Here is a 27,046-nt window from a genome sequence, read left to right as displayed (position 1 = left end):
TAGAAGGATTATTTCTACATTAGCAGTACATAAAAGCTTAAAATAAGATGATATATTCATCATGCTTCTCTCCAGTTATTCTGAAATTACCCTGATTCAGAGTATTAAAGACCGATTTAATTCTTATGCTTTGTGTTTCCGTGACCCCAAACTACTCACAGTTTCTTACACTTAGCTCAGAAACGAGCTCCTGCATTGGTACAGAAGTGAACATTTATTAGGATCTTAAATGATTGGTCATAAACGAAGACTGTGTTGTCCTGGTTTCTAGTTGAATGATCAACTTTGTAATACTCTGTCCCATTTTAAATAACTGAAACAAACTGTAAGACAATATTCAGCCCTACAGCTGAAAGCCCATTTATCATGGTAATAAATGAGACTCCACATAACTTCCTTGATGCAAAGTGCTCTTGGACAATGATTTCACGACTTGTCTGTCTTCAGAAGACTTAATGGTGCTAATTATAGCTTCCAGGCTTGGCTTCAGTTCCAACACTCACTTCAGAATACAGGGAAAGCAACAGATGCTAAGACATGATGTTGCAGTACTAGGGTGAGGTTAGCACACAGTTCATGTGAACTGAGACATAATACATCCAGATAAAGTAGAAGGATATAGCCAAGTGGTTCCAATTACTCATCATGACCTGCAATTTCCTATGTAAAATTAAAAAAAACAACAACAATTTGAACAAAACTTGCCTACATGTAGTCAGAAAATATATTCTCTAGACAAATAGTTTCAGTGATCAGCTTTGCTGGATGGTCAGCATTTACCAGTTCTCCACAAGCCACGCCATTTGACAGGCAGTAATTTTACAGGTGAATAACGATGCTGGTTGCTAGTAAATCTCAGGTATTCTTAAATTACAAATGAGCATGCTAGACATTAAGCAAGGAGATGGGGGCTACACTTGACATAGTAAAGATTCTTTCAAATTGATGACTGTGCAACTAATCTACCTTTGTGCTGAAAATATTAACTAGGAATCCTAAGGAGTTTATAGTAGTGCAATGGTAGTATGTTATGGAAGTGCAAAATTCCACAATTCTCACATAGCACATGAGAAATGGCTCCCTGGCAAAGAAGAAATAGCCATGGTGCTTATAGAGGCAAAGGCAAAATAACTGCAAATGGTTGCACAAAGCTGATGTTGAAAAGATATATAAAATTAGAACTGTTCTGTATTTGTACCAGTAGAATCATTATGGGAACCTGGCATTGCCAATTTTAAGCAAGAACCTGTCTGGAGAATTGGCCTAGAATATACTGTTATGAAAATCTGTTTTCAGTAATACAGCTAACGAGAGCTAGGGCTAGAAATGCTGTTGACTGAATTTCTACGGGCTGTTTATGTTTCACAGTTAGATGTCACTTTAGAAAAAAAAGAGCTGAGATAAGTATAGTATCAAGTTTTGAGTCAAAAGGCAATTGTACTAATGCCAGAGTCACACCTGAGTATGACTGATGTGAACTGCTTACAGCAGCCAGACAGAATCTGTTGCATGCAAGGTTAATGACTGCATTGAACCTGCTCTCAGATGTTTCAGTTCTGGCTAAATATTAAACAGAAGAAAACAAAAGTGAAAACATTACCTCTGCCGAAACAGTTCACCTCTTGCAAACACAATATGTCACATAGCTTCTTGACTGAGAAGAAATATTGGTTTGGGCATAAATTTTTGAACTGCGGTGATATGCTCATTTTGTCACTGACCTCAAGCGTGACTTCAGATTTACAGGTTTGTAAGGCCAAAAGGGATCATATGCCTTGAACTCCTCTCTGATCCAGGATGTAAAATTTGGCTTAATTCTTGCAAGAAGCCTGTGATTAAAAAAACAAAGAACAAAAGAAAACAAACAAACAAACAAACAAAAAACCCCACATGTCATATTCTGCAGAAAAATATCTTGTCTTGATTTATATAGAATGTATGGTTATATGCATTTCTAGTAGGCTCTCCTAGGAAGTTATTTGCCTTTGTTGCAATGGTATGCCTGGTTTCTAATCCAAATTTCTAGTTAATGTTCATTATGCTGACATTTCTATCAGAAGAGTCTTCCTGGCAGTGATGCTTCTCTGCTCTGACTGAGGGGATTAATTAAACGTTCTCTTAGATAGATTAAATTGCTTAGTCATAGTTGCATATTTTCTGAACTTGTATCTTTCTTGTAGTTTTTTTCTGAAGTCACTTCCAATTATTCACTTGCAATGTGGAAACCTACATTTATCATAGCATTGTACTTGGAAATTCAGTTCAGTCAGTAATCTACCCCTAGCTCCTTCTAAATTTGAAATTACAGTCCTCCATTTATCATGTGCTTTGGCATATGTTCTTTTTAACTAGATTTTTATTTGGCTGTATTAAAATTGATGTTTCTTAGATGAACCTATCTCACCAAAGCCATTCGAATCAATTTGATCTGTCGTCACAATTCATTTGCACTCTGTTGCCCTTTTGTCAGCTGAAAATTATGTCAGCAATAACTGGATCTTTTCTTTTGAGTTATTCATAAGGACATGGGCTTGCGTGAGGACTCGTGGTCAGTTCAGAAGTTATCCATGCCAGTACTGGGAAAAAGATTCTTACAACATAGTGTTTTGACATTTATAATTATTGCTGAGACCTGTCCATAAAACAGTTCTCGCACTGTTCAGCTCAATTATGCATTGGCATTGTGCTATTATTTCATCATGATGTGAAACAACTAAATAAACCAGTTTTCCATAAAACATAGGCTATCATTATATTGGAGGTGTATTCCAAAGCAGTCTTGTTATGGCTTTGCCTGTGATAATAATTGTCATTGAATCACCCAGATAACTGCCTTTTTAATTTTTAAATTGCTAGCTCACCTCTAGTTTTTTTTTTTTTTCAGGCAGCAGAATCATCTCTAATAGTTAATATTTTTATTTCAACTTGTATTTAGTGTGATACATAAGGAACAATAAAAGGTGTGAATTGGCTGGACTGCTGGGCTCAAAGAGTCCTGTTCAGTGGTGCAAAGTCCAGCTACCAGACAGCAACTAGCAGCGTTCCTCAAGGTTCAGTTGCTGGGATCCGTACTGTTGAATATCTTCATTTACAGCCTAGGTGACAGGACAAAATGCACTCAGCATTTTGTGGGCAGCATCAGTTTCAGGGAAATGGCCAGTATGCTTAGGGCAGGGCAGCTATTCAGAGGGTCTAGAGCAGAACTGAGAAGTAGACTGATAGGAACATTATGAAGGTCAAGAAAACAGAAAAGCAGTATTTTTTTAATCTTGGAGGGAATAACACCATGTGACAGTAAATGCTGTAGGCCAACTATGCAGGAATCAGTTCTGCAGGGAAATGTCTTATAGTCTTGTTATGCAGGAAGTTGAACGTGAGACAGCAGTGTGCTCTTGCAGCAAAGAAGGGCAGTAGCAGGCTGAGCCGTATTAGTCATGGATATATTGGAGCAAATCCAGCAAAAGACCACAAAGATGATTAAGGAATTGGAGCACCTGTAATAAAAGCAGAGGCTGAGAACTAGGGCTACTCAGCCTGATGAAGAGAAGGTTCAGGATGAACATCATCAGCATGTCTTCATATCTGATGTAAGTGAAGGTGACCAGGTTCTTCCCAGTAGCAGGGCAGGAGGCAACAGGCATGAACTGAAAAACATCAAATTACACTCCAACATTAAAAAAAAAAAACCAAACCTTTTATTATGAAGGTGGTAAAACATCAGCACAAGCTGCTCAGAGAGGCTGTGGGGTATTAATTCTTGGAGATATTCAAAACCTGATTGGACACTGCCCTGAGCAACCTGCTGTAACTGGTCTTGCTTTGAGTGGGGGTTTGCACTGGACAATCTACAAAGGTCCTTTCTATCCTCAGCCATTCTGTGATTGAGTGAACTGTGGAATCCAAAGATATGCTGTGTATTGGTTCCCTCTCCACTCGTGATTTGTGCTGTTAGACAGTTGTATCTGAGATGGGGCATCTGTTTTTCCTCAAAGTTTTAACTGCAAGTATCTTATTCCAATGAATTTAAATAGATTTATTATTATTATTTGCTGCCTAATATTTTTTGTTACTTAGAGACAATCAGGAGATGATTGTATCAGTGTAAAACCAGAAAGCACCATCCTTCTTCTTCCCAAGTAGAAAAAACTTACTGCTGAACTAGATACTTCTGCATTTTTACAAAGATCACTCAGTTTGAGACTTATGCAGACCAATTATGTAAGTCTGTTCTTTCCCATAACTGGAGGAACAGACCTTTGTACTGTATCTCCCTGTCTCTAAAACTTGTTGCTATGCATCAACTCTGAAAGCCTGAGCAAGGTGAGAGTTCAATGGGTGTTCACGCTGATGCTCACGCTGGTAGATAGTTGGGCATGAAGAAGACTGAGCACAAAAGGTGGAAAAGGGCAGGATGAAGTGATATTGTCCTTCCACGTGGCTGTTTCCCTCGCTGACAGATTTTGCGTGTTTGCTATGCTGACCAAATCACTCAGATCATCAGCTGTGATTTGATAAGATTTCCGAGTCTGGTAGTCTGGAATCAGTCTAATGGATTTTTGTGTTCATATGCAAAATAAAGTATAAAATAAACTCATTGCTGACAGTTGGAACAGTTACCGTAGGCTGCTAACCATATGTGAGAGCAAAGTGCGTGACTTTTATACGATTAGAATGAATCAGAGGTAGCCCACTATTTTTATTGCATTGACATTCCTATTAAATTGATTTGCAAAAGCTGAGTGTTTGGAGTTTTAGACATTAGCTTTAGACATTATTAACCATAGGTCTTTTAGAATGAGGGTTGTTTCTGCTTACAGCACCTTGATTATTGTGTAGCGTGTGGTCTGTCCCTTCAGATTCTTTGTGATTTCTGCATTTGAAAGAGGCCATAAAAGAAAAAAAAAAAAAAGACACAGATGCTTTTCAAATGGAGCTGAAGGCACTAAAGATGGCATGTCATTGGATGGATACCGCTGGCTTTCAACATAAAAATCTAAATATAGAAAGAACTAAACAATTGCTTGTAATTTCACTAAAACAAGTGCCAGGATTCCTATAGTTTCTAATGGGGGCAGAAGCTGACCTTTGCTGTCCTCGTTTAAACAATACAGAAACATAATGGTAAGTAATTAAGAGACGTGGGCTTTTGTCATTTTTAATTCCATGAAATTTTGTGTTATTGTTTATAGTATTTTTTTTAACTCTTGAACTATGTTGTTATGTAAATCTCAGATCTCTTCATGCAGCAAATATCTATAGGAGTTTGGAGGTCAAAATGTTATGAAAATGTACTGGGTGTAGAAAATAATCAACGTACAAAATGTAATGGATTTGCAAGTACTAAATAAAATGTGAGTTTTATTTTTCTCTTAGAAAAAAAAAACCAACAAAAAAACCCCAACAAAACACCTTAGTGATTTATTTTTATAAAAGTAAGAAATTGCTGTTTGACAGTCCACCCCCTCATGAATAGTAGCTTTCAAAAAGATGCTTATCGAAAATGATGTCTTAAGCACTTTCGGTATTTCCCACTGGGAAAAAGATGGAATATCTAGCTGTTGTTAAGTGATGGAGGAGTAATGAATTTAATCAAACAACAATAACCAAAAAAACCCACATCACCACAGTAGCATTAGACTACAGAACCTAAACCAGAGCTGAATGAATGTCACTCAGAAGGCAAGAGGTGAATGTGTAGCTTTGTATTTATCTGGGGCTCGTCATCCAAAAGCAGAATTAAAATTAGGGAGTATAACCTCCCAGAGATTGATTGATTAATTAATTAATTAATTATTTTTCAATTAACAGCTTGTCGGTTTGTCTATTAGGTGAAAAAGTTTCAGCACTTGCTTAGAAAGGTGTTTTTTCTGACTCATGCCTTCTACTTCTATATATGCAACCAATGTAACCATAATTTAATATTAAGCTTGTGTCTAATACTCTGTATATTTATATTGGCAAAATTACCCAGGCTCATACATTGCCTGTCTTGGCATTTGTATTCAGGTCAGTAATCAAAAAGAAGTAGTTGGATTGAATTTAGTTCTGTTTTACTCTATGTTAAGGGAATTGGTTGGCAAGTAGGGAAGGAATTGATTTTAGTTATAAAATGGATAGAAATCAGTCTGGTGTCACCATTGTTTTAAGTTGGGGAGGCATGTTGCAACAGAGACCCTGTGGAGCAATGCACCACTGGGACATTTGTCTCAGCCTGTACTGAGAAGTGTTAGTCACTTAACTGTATTTTTCACTCGATATCATATGTTCTTGCATTTAAAATGGAGTAAATCTCTGCTGCCTATTCATGTTCCATCCTAATGAAAACCAGAAATAAAACAGTAGCAGGCAGAAATTTGATTCATCACACACATTTTTGTGTTTTTGGTTTGTGCCTTTACAAAGATGTAATTGGTAATACTTCCTTCAGATACTGAGAGACAAAAACAAGGGGTATACTGGTAAGAGAAAGAAGGCCATAGCAACTTAGGAGTGGGAAGACAGGAGGCTGGGTGGTCTCTTGAGTAACCTTTATACTAATTATACATACATATAATCTGGGTTGGTAAATTTTTGGCTTTCCATGGTATTAGTTTGCAGATTTGCATGTGAAAATGCAGTAATTTTAAACAGAACCTTATCCTGGAAGCTGTATAAAAAGGATGGGAGATAGGAAGCACATCCAACAAGATATAGCCAGATTTTAAATATCCCAACTTTAATCAGTTGCTTAATTCAGTAAATACAACCTATTTGGATGTTTAATATTGATATATTTGTTTTGGATATGAATAATTTATCAGCTTCTTCCTAGATCTTTTAGTGTCTGGCACATTCCACTTTGGTTATTTGCTCATGTTTACTCTTGAGTCTGAATTTTGCAGCTTCAGACTAGATTGGATATTGACAAAATATGTACTTGAGAAAAATCTCTCAGATTAGTGTTGCTTACATTGGGCAGCTCTAAGACTTTTCAGGACATTTAACTTATTCACTTCTAGGCTAAGAAATTAACTGTTTTGAAAGGATACTTCTTCTGTGTAATTTTACCTATGCCTGGTGTCATGTAGAGATGAATTAGATATCTGAAAGAAAAACTGCTATATTCAACAGAAGAAGATAACAGTAAAGTTCTACTATTATGCTGTGTCTCAGGTTGTTTCACAATAGCTAATTTAAACAGAGGAGAATTTACCTAAAATAATCAACATCTTTTTTTTTTTTTTTTTTTTTTTTGGGGGGGGGGCGCATACAAATTATTATTTAGAGTTGTATCTACAGGAAGCAATTAATAGAGATTGGATATACCAACCTTGCCAAGAGGAAATGTGAAACGGCATTCATTGTTTGTGGAAGATGCTACTTCGGAAATCATAATTCAAGGGTGTTCCCGTTGAGCAGGAAATCTGCCTGTAATTTTGCTTGTAACAAGCTTGTAAATTTTATCCATTGATAGAAAAGTCATCTCAGTGTTAATGGCAAGAGAAAGCAGCTGGACAGCAAAAGAATGGCTGCCAAGCACGCAGTAGAAGGCATTTCAAACTGAGCCACAGGAAAGAATTAAAATAACAAAAAATAAACCTAGTGTGGGAGGAAACCCTTAAACTTGGTGAAGAAGTGGTGGTACATGTATCTGGCCAAAGAAAAGAGCCTTTTCTTCCCCAGAGGTCTGCCAGGTTAATCTGTTTCTTTGCTTGTCTATGTATACTCTTTACTGGTTACATGTGTATTTAGATGTGAATAAATTATTTTGAGAGGTTCTGTGTGCACAAGTGTTGGTTGCCTGGGGTAGGTAAGGTGGGGGAGAAATTGTAAGACTTGCTCACGTTTATACCTTGGGCCTTGAGATAAACATCAAAGATAACACGTAGAGAGAGAATGTTGCTTTTTGACTTCAGTGGTTATAGATGTGTCTAATATCTGCGTTTAGCAGCAGTTTCTTAGGAGGGAATAATCTCTGATGCCTGGTTCAATTGAAGGCTTGAGGAAATAGCTTTCCTGTCTTAAACTTCTCAGAGGCAGGCATGGCTTAAGAAGGCATTTTGTCACCCAAAGCACTCTGCTTTCTGATATATGTTTATCAGACTAGCTCAGGGATCCACATATTGTACGGAGACATGTAAAAGCAAAATAACTATGTGTAGAGAATCCTGTATACAAAGACTTCAATTTTTTTCAATTGTGAAAAAAGTACTCCAATCATACCAGAGAAGAGGAGGCTTGGAGGAGACCTCCTTGCTCTCTAAAACTGCATGAAAGGAGGCTGTGGCAAGGTGAGGGTTAGTCTCTTCTCCCGCATTAACCAGTGATAGATGAGAGAGAATGACCTCAAGTTGCACCAGGGGAGGGTCAGATTGGATATTAGAAAATATTTATTCTCCAGAAGAGTGGTCAGGCATTGGAATGGGCTGTCTAGGGAGGTGGTTGAATCACCATCCCTGGAGGTGTTCAAGAAATTAGATGTTTAGATGTGGTACTAAGTGGTTTTGTGGTGGTAGGTGGAAGGTTGGACTGGATGATCTTGGGGGTCTTTTCCAACCTTGGTGATTCTATGATTCTATTATACTGGGTCTGGGTTGAAGTATTTTCTACCCTTTGATTAGTAACAGTGTTTGCAAACCATAGGTATGTCTCATGGCATGTGAAATTATGATGATTAGCAGCATAGTCATTATATGATCTCAATACATTCAATGCCTGTTGAACTTGGAAAAAATCTTGCTTTAGTTGCAGACCAATATATTCTTAGATTAGGTATGGCTCTAAAATATACAATAGAATAAAAGTCTGTGACAGCCATCCTTGAAATTGTTGGAGATGAATATGTATAGTATTTCAGGTAGTTACTGAGCTATATAGTGCACTCTGAGTACAGCAGTGTGCTGTTGCACCTGATGTAACTGATCTGATGGCAATATTACCTGAGTGTTTCGTTGTATATGAAAACCTTAGTCTTCCTCAAAAGGACAAGGAGCAAAAACAAAGGAAAAAAAGCTAAGGAAAGAAAGAAATTTAACATCAGATGAAATATGACTTCCTGTTAATTACTTAAATAGTGCTGTATTTATAATTTGTGATTTGTACCTCAAAGGGAAAATGTCATGAAAACAAGAAATTTCATTCCAGTGATAATTATTAGACCAATTAACACAAATAATTATTAGATGGAGAACAGAACTTCCAGCATGAGCTGGAACGTGAGTCTTTGGAGAGAATGAAATAAAAAATACCAGAGTAAAAAGATACGTAACTCTGGAAGGATGCACTGCCTTCTTTCAAGCCAAATAAATCAAAACAACTGCAGTCACAGTATTCTGGAAAGTGTTGCTATTGCTCTATTCTGTGCATCCTCAATAGGTGTATTTTTCTATGTATGGTATGGTTGGATTGAACCATGGTTGGAGGTCAAAATATTCCAAAATATTCCATCTGGGTGGCTTGCATTTCTATCTAAAAATATGCGTGTCAGATTCACATAGAAATAATTTGACTTCCAGAGTCACCTAAAATTATCTTAAATGTTATGTGGACTTCAAGATGCTCCTTGCTTCTATTTCAGGCTAAGGTTTTTAGGACACCAGATACAGGAATAACTGCCCCTGCTAACAATTTTATTTTCAGATTTGTTAGTGCTAGGGTTTAGCCATGTAAAATGATAGCTAGTTTTAATGCAAGTTGAAATAAGTTCTATGTTCTCTTTTCTTATTTCTTTTTTGTTTTCCTGTTGTATTCTCCTGTTTGCCGTCATATACTTCAGCTTTAACTGATGTAAGATTGGAGCTATTTAACTGCAAAGTGAAAAGATCTTTAGTTTTTCAAAGCAGTGAACTGTGTAGTTAGTGGTTTGCCACTAAATAGTAATGCTAATGGACTGTATTTTCCTTTCTCCTTATGCTTTTCATATATTCCTCAAATGTGTTTTTTTCAATGGAAATAAATCCATTGTGAGATGTTCAGTTTCCACTTGACATTGTGTTGGTTTGTACCTCTTTACAAAGATATTGCTGAAAAGAAACTGGAAACATCCAGACAAATTCTGCCTGGATAATTCTTTAAGCAGTCTCGTTGGAGAGAATGTCTAGGGGATATAAAGATGGTGAAATTAGTGACTCTACAGCCTGTGGAAAAATAGGGACATCTGGGAGAAGAAAACCCCAGTGAGAGCAGAGACATCCAGAGTCAGACAAAACACCTTGTGCTATGTCATTATTTCTACAGAGATTTTGGGGTGAATGCCTTGTCTAAGCTGGAATTGATGAGGGAGAGAAGGACTGCTGCCTGCCTGACAGGATATGTATGTTTCAGAGATGTTACTTGTGATTGTATGTGCTGGGGGACACACTAGCATTCCAGCAATTTAGCATAAATAACATGATAGTTAGGAGAGACTGCATAAGGAGCATCTTCTTCCATTCATCTTTCTATTTCCCACACAGGTGTGTTTCTGGGCAGCATCACTCTGGTGAAGGCCCATCCCAGCTGTTGATGCATAAAGGTGTAGCGTGTCTCTCACAGTAGTTTTGCTGATGCTCATTTCTCAGGTTGTATGTATGTTTGTGCTTTTCCAAATATCTAAAAAAAAAAAATAATAATAAATTAGTTTAGGGTGAAAGTACTTGGTTGTTCTTTGAACTTAGATAATAAAGAAGAGATGTGTGGGGTAGGAATAGATGCAAAGGAATTTAGGACTCATTCAGTGTGTCTGACAATTTATGACATGTATTCTTAGCTTTATGAATTTAAACCTTGTCTCCTAATATAGCCTGTAATTATTCCTCAGGGTACTTCAATTATTGAATGCCTATTTAAAGTATCTAATTTGCTACCTTTGTCAGATTTGTTATTCAAGTTCTATCAGCATTAATTTAAAACAACCCATCTTTTTTCTCTTCAGCGAATATTTTCCAATAATATGATGAAATAAATCCTTTCTTTCATGCTGAAATTGATTTATTATCTGTATGTTTGTGCTTGAATAGAAAAAATATTTATCTGTATAAACTGACATTTTGTGCATAAATTCGAAATTGGATGGCTTGTTCTTTTTTTAGTTTTGCTTTAAGTGACATGGTTGCTATTCTTGTTCTAGGGCTAGATAGTGTTACAATTTAAAAGGATAATAAACTACAAATTACTGATTAGAAATGCTGCACTGCCTTGACAACTAATTTTCAAGACAGCTACATTTAGTAACTTGTCTGTGTTGTGGATTAAGTAGCATTTTGCAGCACTCAAAGCAATGGCTATTACGTTTCCTGTACCCAGTAAAAATACCTTCAATGAACTCTTTTATGGATGTGTATATTTATGTAACATACATCATATAAGTTGCATGAGCTCCCATGCTCCTTCCCCAGAGTAGGTCCTTCTCAGATCTTTCATCACTATATGACAAAAGCAGTAAAGGTTGAAGATATGCAGGCTAAACAGTTGGGCACTACTAAATATGGTGAGAACCATCTAACTCTGTTCAGAGCTGTAGGAGGAACTCCAGTCAACTTGTCCTGTGTGGATTATTTTAGCACCTGTACTGGAATGGCAATCCCTGTTCAAGGGGACTACTGGCTGAGACTTCTCTGTGATACTCTTCCATGTCATTTTTCTTCTGTAGTCTTCTTCTCATAAAACTAATAATGCTGTGATACCCCTTTTGAAAAGTTTGTATTCTCCTTTGTTTTTACATCTTGTTTCCCTTTCAGAAATGGAATAGAATAGAACATTAGTGACAATGACAGTGAGAAACAGATCTGATTTTAAAAACATGTAAGGCTATGCTACCTCAGTCGCTAGCTCTGCTTTCCTTTTTGTTGTTGACATGAGGATATGAAACTGGTGGTGGCAGTGTTAAGCAGCACAGAAGTCGGAGTATAAGTGCAAGATAATTTCTGTGTCCTGGGATGAACTTGGTTAGCCAAGTTGAGTAATAGGGTCTCAGCACTTTGGGATGCCAGTCTAGCAGTAGGAGCTAGTCAGAAGCAAGCATAGTTCTTGTGGAAAGCTGCGAAGTTCAGCATTGGTCTTGTGGGAGGAGGTTGAAAGAAAGTCTTCTATCTTAGTGGTCAGTGAGAGTGGAGGGATGAGGATCTGGTGGGCAGCAGGTTTAGAAAGTGAGGTGTAGATTGGAAGAAAAGATCTCATAAGAGAAAAGGAAAAAAAATCCATTAGAGCTTTCACAGGAGAGTGTTTAATTATCTCCAGCACAAAACAGCATTTCAGTCCTAATCATTTCCCACGCAAGAAGAAAATGAGGTAGATAAGCATCACCTATATTGTTACTTTTGATGACAAAGATTAAGAAACTTACAGATGTTTCTAATTATCTGGAACTATAAGGGGCCTAATCTAGGAACTGCAAAAAGAAAAAAAAAAAAAAAGACTAGATTTTTTTTTGTTTTGTTTTTGTTTCAGAGAGCTGTGTCTGGATAGGTACCAAACCTAAGCTGTAATCAGCAACTCAAGCTCTTGTTTGTGAAAGGTAAACTGTCCATCTATTAAAGTTTTATTTTCCACGAGAGGCAGATCAATAGCTGAATAATTGATTGGCTGACTAATTGAGAAGCTGAATTATTGAGGATTTTAAATGTGAATTTCTTAGCATGAGGTGGTTAGAGCCTGGGATAAGTGCCAGAAGAGGCTTAAGGTACATGAATGGAAGTAATTAGGTAGAGCTAGTCAGTACCCTTTACTGAAAATAAGATTATGCACATCAGCTCTTGTTCTATGTATCCTCAACCTGTTATTTCTGTAAGTAATAACTGATTGTTGTTTTTTTTTTTTTTTCCCCTCCGGCACTGGGATCCTAGCTTTCCGTATCCCAATATGTCCTGCTTCTAATACCTCTTGGCAAAAAAAAAGCTTAACTGTTAACAGAATGCTATGATGCTGTTCAAAATTGTAAAAGGTGTCAGGCTGTGATTTTGCAACAGCTTTGCTCTTTTGTGACTTGATTGAATCCAGCAGGATTGGATTTGAATCAAATTGCTCCTGTGCTGTTGGTTGGAAAAAGCTTAAGTGAAGCATTACAGTGTTTTTCCTATTTGTTCTGTTTGTTATTTATGTTAAGAAATGAGTATCTTGATGGTTGATTATATTTTTAAGTTACAGCCTGCTGCTAGGGGCTGAACAAAACTTTTGGAATGGAGATGGGAGAAATTCTGTAAGTGCATTTTATGCAGTTTGAGGGATGCTTAGCTTTTGTAACCCAAGGTCTGACCAGCATTCTTAGCTGGATATCCTAGCAGAAAGTGAAAGGGAGGGACTATAGATGAAAGCATGTATATTCTGGGCAACCTTTATGCAAGTTTTTTAGAACTTCCTCACGAACATGCATTAATGACTGTTTTACCCACGTGAATTAGAGAGAAATTTACTGGTCTCCCTTGTATTTAGGTCAGCTCATGTTTTCCACTATAAAGGCAATTCTTTCTTTGGAAGTTCCCGAAGATGGCTGTTTATAGCAGAACTTTGATGATCAGCAGAGGGATTTTCTGTTTTAAAAGTCATTGTTTCTTGCTTCTCTCAAAAATATCTGTATCTAGTGAAAGTAATTAAATGGTATGCTATGAACACAGTGAAGATGATAAACCAACACACATGTACAGATGCACACACAAATTAATAAAAGAATATTCTTTGTAAACTTCAGGAGTAGACAGTTAGGAAATGCAATATTTACGATGTCGAACAGTGCACTAGGAGAGGGAAGACATGTGAGACACGTTGCTTGTTTGTTGTTTAATTCACCTTGCAAAAATAAAAACCCACAAAAAAACTAAGACTCAGCTGTGGCCTCAAAGAATAAATATGAATTCTTAAAGTAAAGGAGATACTGATATACTTCAAAAACATATCGAAACAGTGAATTTGTGAAGTAGTGCAGTTTTCCTTGTTTTAGTTAGTGATATAGGCATAGTAACAGATTATCTGCTGGACTAACAAATTTGTTAATTAAAGCTTGTGTAAAGTGAATAATTTTGTAAAATCAATTTCTATATTGCACAGGTTTTCCTCTGAGAGCTTTCTAATTAGGGAATTAGAGACTAAAAAAAGAGTAATTGGGAACTGAATTGTGTTGGGAGGGGTAATAAATGTAATGGGAAGTCATAGTTTGTTTGGGAATGGTCTTAAATGGAATTTTTGCTATATTAGATAAGGGATCATGAAATCCCCATTTAATATCCTATGAGGGAACCTAACACAGTGTCAAATGCATAGTAGCTTTTGACATCAAGAAGTTTCTTTGTTGACTGTATTTATGATGTAAAGCTCTTTCCTATTTGGACTGAGATACGTAATTCTTTCTCCTCATCAATGTCCAGAGTGCTGTTTCTTGGTGAGGGATGAACAAATGGATAGAAAGCATTCACCTGGGTGCTATGGTACCCCTGATTTTTGAGTACTCTTGTATAGCTCCTGTTTGTTATCTTGTGAAACTGAAACTTTATCTAAAGAATGCAGGGCATGCTGCAAATGAAAAGTGTTCCGTTATCTCATTCTGAGAGCAGAGAAAGAAAATGACTGAAGGGAACTGATACTCAAAGGATGCTTTTAAGTTAGAACTGGAAGTTTTGTGGGGCTCTTTTTATTATTCTGTATTGATACGTTGCACTGCACAGCGAGTGACTTTATTGTAGATACCATTGCAGTAATGGTGATGATGCTAATAATGACAGCAGAAGCCCAAGAGTGACTCTGAGTTGGAATTTCTGCTCATTTTCTGTGCTGTGTTCCTGAGCAATCAACCAAATTGCTACCGAAGTAGATTTTATGAAGCCTCCAATGTATATTTTTTCTAGTTTTCTCCCTTCTAAAAAGCATAATGAAAACTACACAAATACTTAGCAAACAGGAATTCTTAGTTTTAGTATATATATTTGTAGAAAATGTTTGATTTTTACAGTGTACAATTTCCCTTTCTGGTTGGCAAAATTATTGTGTGGCTTGTCTTCATGGAGTTTTGGCAGAGTAAGATAAGTGTGAAAGACGTGTTTCTCTGGGCTAACACGTGCTGGGGTGTCCTTACTATATGCTAGGCATGGATTTGTGAAAAGCAAAGGTTTTAGGGAAGGGACCTTAACAATTTTCTAATTTCAACCTCCTTCAAACTGTATAACAGTTTGTGTTCCACTATTGTACATCAAGGCATTTTAGTGAAGAAGAACTTTGTGGATGTTATGAGTCTTTTTCTATCTTGTATCTCACTGTGAAATTCTATGATCTTAATACAGAATAGAGAATATTAATCAGCCATAATACCTTTCATTATCAAAAGACACTCTGCTAGTAAGCTTTGTAGTTTTGGAAAGGTTTATGTTTCATTCTGAGACTGATTTAATAGTCTCTCAAGTAGGGAGGTCATGTCACATTAAAACTACAAATTATTATATTAGGATTTATGTAGGTAGCTTTGTTCATAAATCTCAAAACGGAAGCTTTTGGTGAAAACTGTACTATTGGGATAAAGGCTGCAACTGGTAAGGACAGAAATGTTTTCCTAGAAATGTTTTTGTTCATTTCTTTGAAATTCCAGTCATTCCTGCCCCCTTCCTCAAACAGTAGGAAAAATTAGATGCCCCAGACATCTATAAATTCTCATGCATCATAGGCTTCCTGAACCTTGCTTCTCTATCTTGCTGTAGGCCTCAAGACACAACTAAATGTCAGGATTTTCTTCACTGGCAGAAGTCATTAATGTGTGTTTCATTTGCAATTTGTTAGAACAGTGGCCCTTCCACTCATCTGTCCATGGGCATCACCATGAGCCTCTGAAAGTTTTTCTCTGGTATTTATGAAAACAGACTGAAAAATCACTTTTGTGCATGTGTAATCTTCCAGAAAGCAAGAATGAATTCTTAGTGGCGTTCAAGGTTTTGCATTTTCTTTTCATTCCAATGCTTGTTGTTACTAGTGCATGACAAAAACCTTCCAAATCCTGTTTGGAAACAGCTGTGATTTTGCTTTTTGGTTTACAGCCAGGGCCATTTAATGGAGGAAGGTTTCTTACATTCGACTACTTGCTCTCTCTTGGTCCTGGCTTTAAAACACTTTCCTGATAATGCCTCCATATGTACGTTAAACGTTTTGATTTCAAGAAGACCACCAAATAGTTCTGCTCAGTCCAGGCCATAGGAAGAGGATGACTTACTATGCTGAAAAACACATTCATGGAGATGAGAAATGTTTTTATTGTTTTGCAAGGCAAAGCCATGTCCTCTGCCAGGATTGTCTCAGTATTTCTGAAAAGGTAAGATCTCTCATTATGGTGAAACATAAATATATGAATGAAAAAAGTCACAGGGTAAAAGAAGGATAAGAAAAAGATCTGGATCAAAACTATTTTGTTACTGCTACTTTAAATGCATTATTTCTAGAAACCTGCCAGAAGTGCAAATTAGTCTGCAAGTGCCTGTCAAAGTACAGGTTTATTACTTGAAATATTTAACTATCAGTATTACCAGTGTATCCAATTGACACCTAATAATTTGTAATATGTATAGGTAAATCATTTAGTTAAAGTATATTTATCAGATTAACAACGAAAATACTTTGACATGCTGGAATGCGGATCCAGCATGAATTACAGGATAATATATTTGGACTGGAAACTGCAATATTTCAGTATTTCTAAGTAATAAAAAAGTGATTAAAGTATGTTCCTATATTTCACAGAACAGCCATATAATGATATTTCTGTCCTGGAAAAAGGTATTATAGAACTACTGTTCTTTGAATCAGACATAAAAATCATCAGACTGTAAAAAATGATGTCACATCATAATGTGTACCTGAGAGCATCTCCCATGCTGATGTAGGATTATTAAATACTTCATAGACTTTGTTGCTTTGCTCGGTGTTTAGATAAGATAAGTTTCCCTTGTACCCTTGTTGTTATAGAGCTTTAATCCTACAGACGTTCTGTAGGCAGAGTTGTGAGTTGAATTCCAGTATCTAAACATGCTTGTGCTATCTTTGAACACAGCAGCTCAGGTACTGGTAACTACCTACATCTTGAAACAGGATACCTGCCAGAGGGCTGCTAGGTGCTCTGAGCTGTGCCTTGTGTAGTCACAGCTATAATGCTGCTGTAGAGCTATTTGCAGAGTGAGGTCTATCTCCATCGTTTGGCTGTCACAGCAGTGGCTGCAGTCTATTCTGTCATTTATGAACAGAAATTTTGGAATAAGTTTTTGCTAAAATAGACAAAATCATTAAGATATCTTTCCTCCATATATTGTAATCCTTCGAGTACACCAAATACATCTCAACTGTGATGAGCTTGCTTTTTTTAAAAATAAATATTGTCAATGAAATAGGACATAGGGCAGGAGTTCCAAATTTATTCTGTGTAAGGGTACAGAGAAGGAGGAAATGAGAGAGAGGAAATGAGCTGACTAAAACTCATTACATACCACTGACCAGATCTGTATTTTAATGCTCATTTGTATATGCTTATTTGACAAGACATGGAATGCATCAGTTAAGTTTTTACGAGTTGTATCATTCCACAGCCATTGACAGAGGAGTTGCATTCTCTTTCTTGCACTGCTCTTAGGAGAAAGTCTTTCTGTTCTTTATGTGAAGGAAAGCTACAGCTTTCTTCTAAAAGCTAATAGTTATATCTGGTTTTGTTCTTAGAACTTCAAGTTCCCCCAGGCTTTCCTCAGAGAGTCTTTTCTGTTGCTGGGTATGCCCTGTGCTTCAGCCTTTAGACAGAAGTGATAGCATTTTGTGTGTTTAATATATCATATTATCAAACAAGATGATTGACTTTCTACACCATATGGTGAAATGGAGTCACTGAGTCACATGAAGGGCAAAGTACTGCTTGCTAACGTGGTCTGGTGTGGTGAATATATAGGACGAGCAATAGAGCAACTCCTCCTGGCTCTATTAAACTCTGTAACTCTGCTTGCCTAAAGCTTCTCCTGTGTCAATTTCCTTGAGAATGTGCAGTGAATTGATGACATCGCTCAGAACGAATCAGCAGCTATAAGTTGGCTGCTCCCAGAAGAGCTCATGCATTAGGCTTCATGCTAATGAGAGAGCTTGGCTGAAGATCCTTGGCTCCTGGTAGAGGTCTTTTCTCTGCTTTGCTCTCTACTGGGAAGAAAAAAAAGAAACGGTGTAGGAATGTAAATGTACAGGGATGCTAAAAGTAAGGTAGATAACTCATTTTTGTAGAGCTATAGTATCACCCTTAATTAGGACAGAAGTGTCTGCTCACCTTGGTGGCACTCCAGGGGTTGAAGGTGATACGCTCTTTCAGACTCTCTGTAGTAATTTATAATTTTTCTGAGGTTAGGCTTTTCTGGATTTCAGATTCTCGGGCTTAGCCTGAGAATTTTTTATTTAAATAATCTTTTATTGTCAGAAAGCTTTCATGTGCTACCTTTTAAAAAAAGTTGTTGAAAGACATATTTTCAAATTATCATAGAATCATAGAATTGCTCAGGTTGGAAAACACCTCAAAGATCATCAAGTCCAACTGCAACCTAACCATACTACCTGAACTATCAACTGTTCACTAAATCATGTCTCTGAGCACCACATCCAAATGGGTTTTAAATACACCCAGGAGTGATGACTCAACCACCTCCCTGGGGAGCCTATTCCAGTACTTAACAACCCTTTCTGTAATGAAGTTTTTCCTGATATCCAACCTAAACCTCCCCTGGTGCAACTTGAGGCCATTTTCCCTCATCCTGTCACCAGCGAGAATTATGTCTGAACAGGTCTTCTTTACAGACATCAGACTTGTATGCAATAGTAATTGTGTCATAATGCCACAGAAAGTACCATTGTGATATATATAAACATCTTCTATTAAATTTCAAATATTTAGTATTCTATGTACTACCATAAATGGAATATAATTTGAGAAGGTATCTCTGAATGTCATCTGGTCATCTCCTTTTGATCACAAGTTTCAGAACATCTTCCAAAAGTTATGTAGTGTGGGATTCATCTCAGCTAACTTTTACCATCTATAATATTAAACTCTGCCTTGAACTTGTTCTCTCTGAGCTTTCTTTATTGTCAGTGCAAATAAATAGGTATTTTTGGGACAGGGCTTGTGTTGATGTACATTAGATATTGATCGTGGGCTGAAATGACTCATGTTGGAGAAATTATTCTCTGGATAATATCAAAGGAGATTAAGTTACTCTCTCACATAGACATCCAGTCCTTGTCACATCACTAGTCTCTCTGGAGCAACAGGACATGCCTTCAGATCTTTTATCAGCTTTGTTGCCCATCCCTGGGTGCTTTCAAGGACCTGAACATTCTTCTTAAATTGCAGTGACCAGATCTGCATGCAGTAATCAAGATGTGGCTGCTGTAGGGCTAAATGCAGTGGGAGGATCAACTCTTCTGACTGAATTTCTGTGCTGTGTTTGATGCATCCCAAAATATGGTTTGGCTTCTTGGCTACCAAGGGCATGTTGAACCTACTGTCACCAGCACACACTGAGGTCCCTTTCTTCTGAGCTGCTCCCCAGCCACCCATCTTCCGGTCTGTACCTGTGTCAAGCATTGATTGCTTCATCCCAGTCTCAGAACCTGGCATTTACCTTTGTTGAACTTGGTGCTGTTGATCATGGCCCAATGCTCCCAGCTATCTTGATCCCTCTACAAGGTCTCTCATTTTTCCAGAGAATCAGCAGCACCTCCCCAGTTTATTACCAAGTGCTTATTTATGCCCATGTTATGCTAACTTGTAAACTGTAGTTTTGGCCTAGTTAAACTGCATGTGTTGTCGGTCCATCTGAAGCAGAAGAACTGAAATTGACTTGAAGGTTTTTTGTGTTTATTTAGCTGAAGACTATGTGGTTTCAAAATGGCATCCATAGAAATCTGTGCTCATCTGTGCTCTAGAAGGAGGATATATGCACCCTGAACATCATGCCTCCCACCTTACATCATACAAAGAAACAGTGGCAACAGTTTTAAGTTTCATAGCTAAAACTTGACAGATTTCCCATCACACTGCTGTACAGTGCTTTGCTCCTCTGTGCTACCTGATTGTTGTCTATGTTATAGAAGTATTTGTTTGTTAGAGGCAAGTGGCTGTGCTCCTTTCTTTCCAAGCAGACAAAATTTGTAGTACAGAGAGCTTTTACCCAAAAACTAGGTAAGATTTTAGCTGTGAATCTTTGTCATTAAATGATAATGAAACTCAGTACTCTTGGATCTCTCCTGTTGTTTCCCACTCCTTCTCTCTGAGTTCTGATTTGTAAAGAGAATCTATCAAGGAAGCCCTGATCCTCATCAGCAGAAAGTGTCACCTTTTGTATTGCTGTCTGCTAGATTTATATCAGGGAACCTTGTGAAATCTGTTCTCAGATCTTCATGGTAAATATTTTTTTCACTTCTTGTGAAATGAATGATGACTTGTTTTCATTTGGAGATTGTGAATGTAAGATTTAAATTCAAACTACAAAAAGTGAAGTAGGAAAGATGACTAAGTAAAACTACTTCAGAGATAGACAACCTTTATTGTTATCTGGAGTCAAACATGAAATATTGTGCTTTGTTAGCACTCATTTTTTTTATCCATGTCAGTTTTCTTGATTTGGAAAGCAATCAGTTGTATTCTGTATTTCAGAATGTTTTTAAAAGGACCAATTAAATGAGTTTTACAATACTTATTTCTCATTGTTTGTGATTTTCAGCTTAATTCATCCATTGACAAAGGTAGTGTTGCAGGGAATCAGAGTTTGATTGAAGATGTTTTAGCTCCTGTAAATTGTTTAAAATATTATTGCAGATGTTGTTTATGGATACTGGCAATACTGACTATTTAATCCTTAATATTTTATATTTAATAAAAGTCTCAAGATACTCAGTTCCTCTCCTAATTAGGCCAAATACAAGTAACGCTTGGTTTAAAAAGAATATCAAGCTGAATTTGTCAATTCATACCTCTTCCCAAACCAATGGAAATAGCAATGCAAACAAGTTCTGATTTTGACCATCTCTAACCAAATTTGTTGGAGATCAAATTCTCCGACAGCATGGATAATTTCGTAGAGTCATGGAATCGTTTGAGTTGGAAGGGACCTTTAAAGGCCATCTGACCCAACTCCCCTGCAATGAACAGGGACACTATAGCTAGATAACTGCTCGGAGCCTCATCCAACCTGACCTTGAGTGTTTCCAGGTGGCATCCACCACCTCTCTGGGCAACCCGATAGATAATAACCTACCTTTCAAAGTAAAACCTAAAGTAACGGCCAATGCTCTCCTTTTTTTTGTCTAGCAACAAGGAAGCAATGTTGTTAAATTGAAATGCTGGATGAGAGGAAAGTTCTGCCAAGAGACAGTCAAGCTGAAGATGGACAGAATGCCTTGGAGACTCTATAATGCAGATATAAATGCAAAGATTGTAAAAAAAAAAAAAATAAATTAAAAAAAATACAGTGTGTTATTAAAAAAAATATGACATTAAGTGGTAAAGCAAGTACCCTGCTTTTGTAATTAATGAAGTAGAAATGTATGTAAAAATGGAGAAAATTACACAGGTCCATTACTCAGTGTTAGTTCATGAATGTAAAGTATCTAGTAGATTCTACTATACAGAGATATTTATGGTACAATTTACTTTTCAAAAGTCATTCCATTTTATGTTGATAAATATTCTTGGTATGTGAACACCCTTCTGTTCTTCCAGAAACCTTCCTAAAAGGTTGAAAGTAAAAAGCTTGAACATGCAGCTAAATTGCTTGTAGGAATTCTTTTGGGGTTGAAACTTGATATCTACATTCTTTATGTAATAAATTACTTAATGTCTTTTACTCTACAATATGAACAGAAAAATATAAAGAAAACCACACACACAAAAGACCCCAAGAAAACAGAACGAAAAACGCAGACCATAAAAGAAGAAAAGGAGTAAATAGAAAATAATAAATCTGAATTATTTATTGAAAATCTGTTAGTTGATTGTCCAACATACAGAGCATATTATTAATAGATCTGATCTACTATTGTATCTCATATCATTGTGGGAATCTAGGAATCCATGATAGCTAGAAGTGATTTTATGTCCCCAAAAAAATAACATATTCTACTATACTGAAGGAAAATATGGAGTATTACAAAATCTGATGACAAAAATGCTAGTTGTTATTCTAAAAAAGGGTTTTTGGCAGTTGGTATTTCTAAGAGAAGGTGATTCATTTTTCTCTACAGGAGTTAGAGTGGCTTTCTAATATGGTAATGTCTGATTTTTTCCTCCTGTGGTTTCTGTAAAAAGCTATAGGTCAGCTCTTCTTATAGTGGAGAGGCAATATTAGTCTGCGTTTTTTTTTTTTTTTTTTGTATGTGCAGTTAAAAAGTCTTAAGTTTGTTTTTGTTGAGAATCTCAAGAACAAAGTTATTAAATCAGGAATTGTGAAGCAGCATGACTTAAGTAGTATTTGGAGGGCTGAGGTCTCCAACTCTTGAGGTTGTGATGTCATTTGAGTGGCCATATCTATTATACAGCTGTTTAGGGCTTGAAGCATTGTTTTCAAATCATGTATAGTGGAGGTGTTGTTTGCAAATGTCTTGATGGTATTCATTAGATACCTGAGAAAACTGTGGTAATAATGTCATGGAAGCTCATAGGCCAAAATTGTACTCTGACTTTGGCAGGTACCTTTTTAAATGCCTGCTTGAATTATGCTAGATGGGACTTTGTGAGTTATTGAGTATTTGAGTTTATTGAATATATGTTTGGGTTATTTTTCAGAAATACTGATTACCTGTAAGTTTCTGTGAAGGATGCAGCTCCCTAGGTGATGGGGAAACAGCATATTCTCTGAAAGGAAACCCACGGCAGAAAGAAAACAAACTGTTCTCTACCAGAAAATTGAACAGCATGCAGAAAGCTCGTGCAAACAAGAATTACTGCAAATATGGGGACAGATGGGCTTGGCAGCATGTCCTTAAATTGTCATCCAGAGGGAAAAAAGAAACAAACAGAAGAACCCAACAACCTTAACTTGGAGTGCATGTGATTGGGAATGGGAGATTATTGGAGATTTCATGGCTGATACGTTTGTTTTTGGAAAAAGAAAAACTTTAATCTGTAATTCCTTTTTTTTTCCTGTTAGCTCATTGAATTTTTCTTGAACTGCTTGAGCCGAACGTAAAGATTTCCCTATTCTTCATTCTACATGCAGGATACACATACTCATACTTACAATTCTCTTCATCTGAGAGTGACTGGTTGAGAAGAAATTCAATTTCAAAGAGCCATTGACCATCTCTGAATGTAAGCTTTGTATCTGTCATTCAGTGACATGCCTGTGCCAGGTATCTACTTGGACAACCCAAGATGCACTGTAGAATATGACATCTTTTATTCTTGTGATTACCCTTAGCTCTTATCCCATGCATTTTGATACCATCCACAGTCTGTGATGTAGCACCTATAGGAATTTCTAGCAGATAGCAATATATAACAAAAGCAACATACTGTTGTGTATGTATAATATGCCATTATACAACTATTGTGCATAGTTTGTTTGCAAAAAAGTAGTGCACAACAAAACCAAATCCATTAGCGTTTATATTATAATGAAAACAATAGCAATTTTTAAACTAAAACACAATCAAAGGCAAACAAATAGAAGATGAAGACAAGAGCAACAAACCCCAAACAATAAAGAGGAAGGGCAAAAGGAATGTTCTTCTACATTTCCAGGAATTGGGTACGGCTATGAACTGAGCTGAGGCCAGTTCCTGCTGTAGAGCCCACATCAATTTTGACGATAAATAATAGCTGTCACTGCTTGACAAGAACTCTTTAACAGCACCTTCTTAGTACTTGATGATGATCAAAAGCCAATTTTCTATACTGGGAAAAGATGCTGTTTTAAGATGGAGATGCAGATATCTTAATAAGTTAAAGTATCTAAGGGCCAAGTGCCAGAAAGGTAATTTCCTATGTATGCTCAGAGCTATACTGTGTGATAGGAGGAAAAAAGAGTGAGAAGCTGCTTTGTGTGGGAGGTATCAATAGGCACTTTTAGGAGTCATGTTACTTCTTGATATCAGAAGCATCTGCAGAGAGGCAAGCAAATCCATGACCCATTCCTGGCTCCTTACTTTATGTGCCTCATAGGAGGCAAAGATGCAGAAGACACTGCATAGCTTCCAAAGGTAGACAGGCAGTTATGCCTGCCTTACTTGGTAATAAGACCATCTGGGAATCCTGTGATGACATTGGTGGGGAAGAATGAGTTGTTAGAGGCTGGGAGATATGAGCTACAGTATTTGATTTGGTGCTGTGTGTACAGAAAGCTCTGAGGGTTACCAGTATAGTTCACTGCTAAGGCTTCTGACACTGCTTCATGTGTCATTTATCAGGCTCTTTTTCTCAGGCTTGCACAAAGTTTTTTTGCTCCTTTTTCTATTACTAAGATGGTTAAATTGAAGGCCAGAACACCTTACATACAAACAGAGCTTTCCTGTGTGTTGGCAAAGCCATAACTAGGACTGGGAGCCGTAGGCAGGTTCCACTGTTACAATGAACTGTTTGGGTCTCTCCTGCAGCCAAGGGATTTGTGCAACACAAGACAGCCTGATGGCCAAACTGCCTGCAGTGTAATTCAAGCACAGGCTTGTGGCTACTGTAGGTGGATCACTAACTCCTTGATGTGCAGTCAGCATCACAGCATTCCACCCCTTGATCCTCATACAGCTTGCCTTTCTCAAAGTTGTTGTAAATTGTAGCTTATATTGCAAGAACAAGGACTTCTAAAACATTCAGGACAAGGCCTGTATAAGACGCAGTAGAAGAGACATGACCTGTTCAAGATCACTCATTCCACAAAACCAGTCTCTTCTACAAAGCTCCCAATACAGATGGACTTTCAAGAAGTCACAGATATCTCTTCAAGACCTCTGCCTCAGGATAACATGGACTGCCCTAGGGCTCACAGATTTTCAGAAAGGTGGCCATTCTTTTCTAGAATTCTAAGTAGCACTGACAATAGACCTCTCATCCCTGATGGCAACCATAAGGCAGCAACCTTCTGTTATTTCACTGGCTTCAGCTTCTGCAGCAGCAGCTCTTGTGTCTCTGTGCTGATGGACAGTGTGTTTTCCTCTGCACCCCATGCAGAAATACTCTGGGTATCTAGGGCTGGAAAGGTTGTTTCTGCCATCAGGAAAGGCAGCAGTGGTAAAGAAAAGGGTTTAGAAGAGATGTTTGAAGAAACAAAGTCTTCAAAATAGGACTGGGAGAAAAAAGTGCAGTGTATGGAAAGGCCATAGAGGCAGGAGAAAGGAGAGGTAGAAGAGTGAATAAGTCAACAAGACCTGGTTGCTGGTGGCTCACAGGAAGTACAAGGGTACAGGTGTCATTGCATGTTTATACAGCAAGACAAGCAAGTCAGTTTGTTTCAGAACAGAGCTCTCGGTGTCTTAAGAACTTTCTATTAAAGCACACGAGTAGCCTTACTGATAAATTAACTTGTATATTGTAGGAAGTAATTGCTCGTGATATGTACATAGACCAAATCATCTGGCTTTATTTCCTCCACATGATACCTTGTCTGCACACACCAAGCCGCTCTGAAATTTGCATCAGTGTGCAAAGTGTGGGAGTGATGGCTTTCGTTTAAACAGCTCAGCAGTGCCCTGACTTAAAATGCTGATGCAGCCATGTTTACCTCAGAAGGGACTTATAGCTGTCTTTCCACACTGCACAGCAATTGAGAGGAAACAAAGGGTTGTAGACTTTAGTTAGAATCTGTGACAGCAGCTATGCTGTGCTTTTTATGTTCTTAGAAAACAGAGCGTGCAAAGTTTTTCTCATGGGACAGAGGGTATAAAGTGCCATGACCATAGGACTGATTTGCTCAATATTTTTCATCTCAAAAATCCATCTTTGACAAGTGTATGATTTTGTGTCGGAGTTTAAATGCCATGATTTAAAGAAGCACAATTTTATTCTTCATATTTGTTCTTAAATTATATTTTAATAAAAGTGGTCTGACTTCTATAGAGGCATTTTGCCACACAAGGCTTCACCTTATGACAGCTTAGATGTTTTAGTCAAGCATATATTTCATGTTAAAAATATGTGATAGGAAAACAAGTAAAACTATCTCCTTTGCAAAAATGAGAGAACTCTTTTATAGGTGTCTCATAGTTTTACGAAGAGGACTTCATATCTAATCAGATCAAAGCCTTTATTCAGAGTAACTGAATAAACTTACCGTAGACCTGAATTTTGAAGTAAGAAGAATAATCATGGGTGTGATGTGCACCCTTTGACACTGTTGAGGGCAGTGTGGCTTATCCTATTTTTGAATGTTTGTTTTGTCTTTTTTGTTTGTTCTTTATAATGAAGACATTTGTTCTAAAAAGAAATATTCTCTCCAGATGGACTTCATCCACCACAGTCCACTTCCAAAACTGCTGGCTTTGTCTATAAATTGCAAAGATACCTTTTATTGAAAACCCATAATAATTTATCTTATAATCTGTTTTTTTCCCCCCAGAAAACTTCTAATTTTTATCAGAAAACAATTCCATTATTATCTAAAAGCACAGTATCTCTTCAAATGTCTTAATTCTTTTTTTCATCAACAGATTGTTCTCCTGGGGAAGCTACTTACAGAAGATAAACTGCATTGATTCAATGAAACTGTTAATGGGAGTGCAGTTTTACAGCTGGAGATCTGGAAAGTGGCAGGGTGAGGAGGAAGAGCGCTGTACTTTTTCCCCAGATTTAAGTCTTTACCTCTGATATATAACGCATCAAAATACCTGTTCAATATTTTTTATTCCCATATGCCTCCTTCGAGAAGCAGGTCTGATGAAAATAGTCCCTTGCATGGACTATTACTTACTATTGCTTACTATTAAATTTGAAAAAGATGTAATGTCCACAGAAAAGGAAAATGGAGAATGAGGTAGATTCTCTCTACTATGGCACTAAAAGTGCAATAGAACATGAACTTTTGAACATTATGTCTGAAACCAGCCATGCATTTTTTCATCTGTTTCCTGCATAATTCATGTACATTCTCTGCATGTATGCAAGATTTGCGGT

The 27,046-nt window shown here is 37.1% G+C and overlaps 1 long non-coding RNA gene across 1 annotated transcript in view; it reads left to right on the top strand.

Annotated features, from left to right (window-relative positions):
* The window catches only part of LOC109365640 (uncharacterized), a 34,683-nt gene extending 7,996 nt beyond the window's left edge, over window positions 1-26,687 (top strand). The window contains exon 4 of the long non-coding RNA XR_002111353.2: window positions 26,584-26,687. This is a non-coding gene — a long non-coding RNA (uncharacterized LOC109365640). The remainder of the gene's footprint in view (window positions 1-26,583) is intronic.
* The last annotated feature ends 359 nt before the right edge of the window (window positions 26,688-27,046 follow it).

Source organism: Meleagris gallopavo, chromosome 1 (genome assembly GCF_905368555.1).
Source record: "Meleagris gallopavo chromosome 1, MGAL_WU_HG_1.1, whole genome shotgun sequence".
Taxonomy (NCBI): Eukaryota; Metazoa; Chordata; class Aves; order Galliformes; family Phasianidae; genus Meleagris; species Meleagris gallopavo.
The sequence above is the reverse complement of the archived record's forward strand: the minus strand, read 5'-3'. Positions and strand labels throughout refer to the sequence as shown.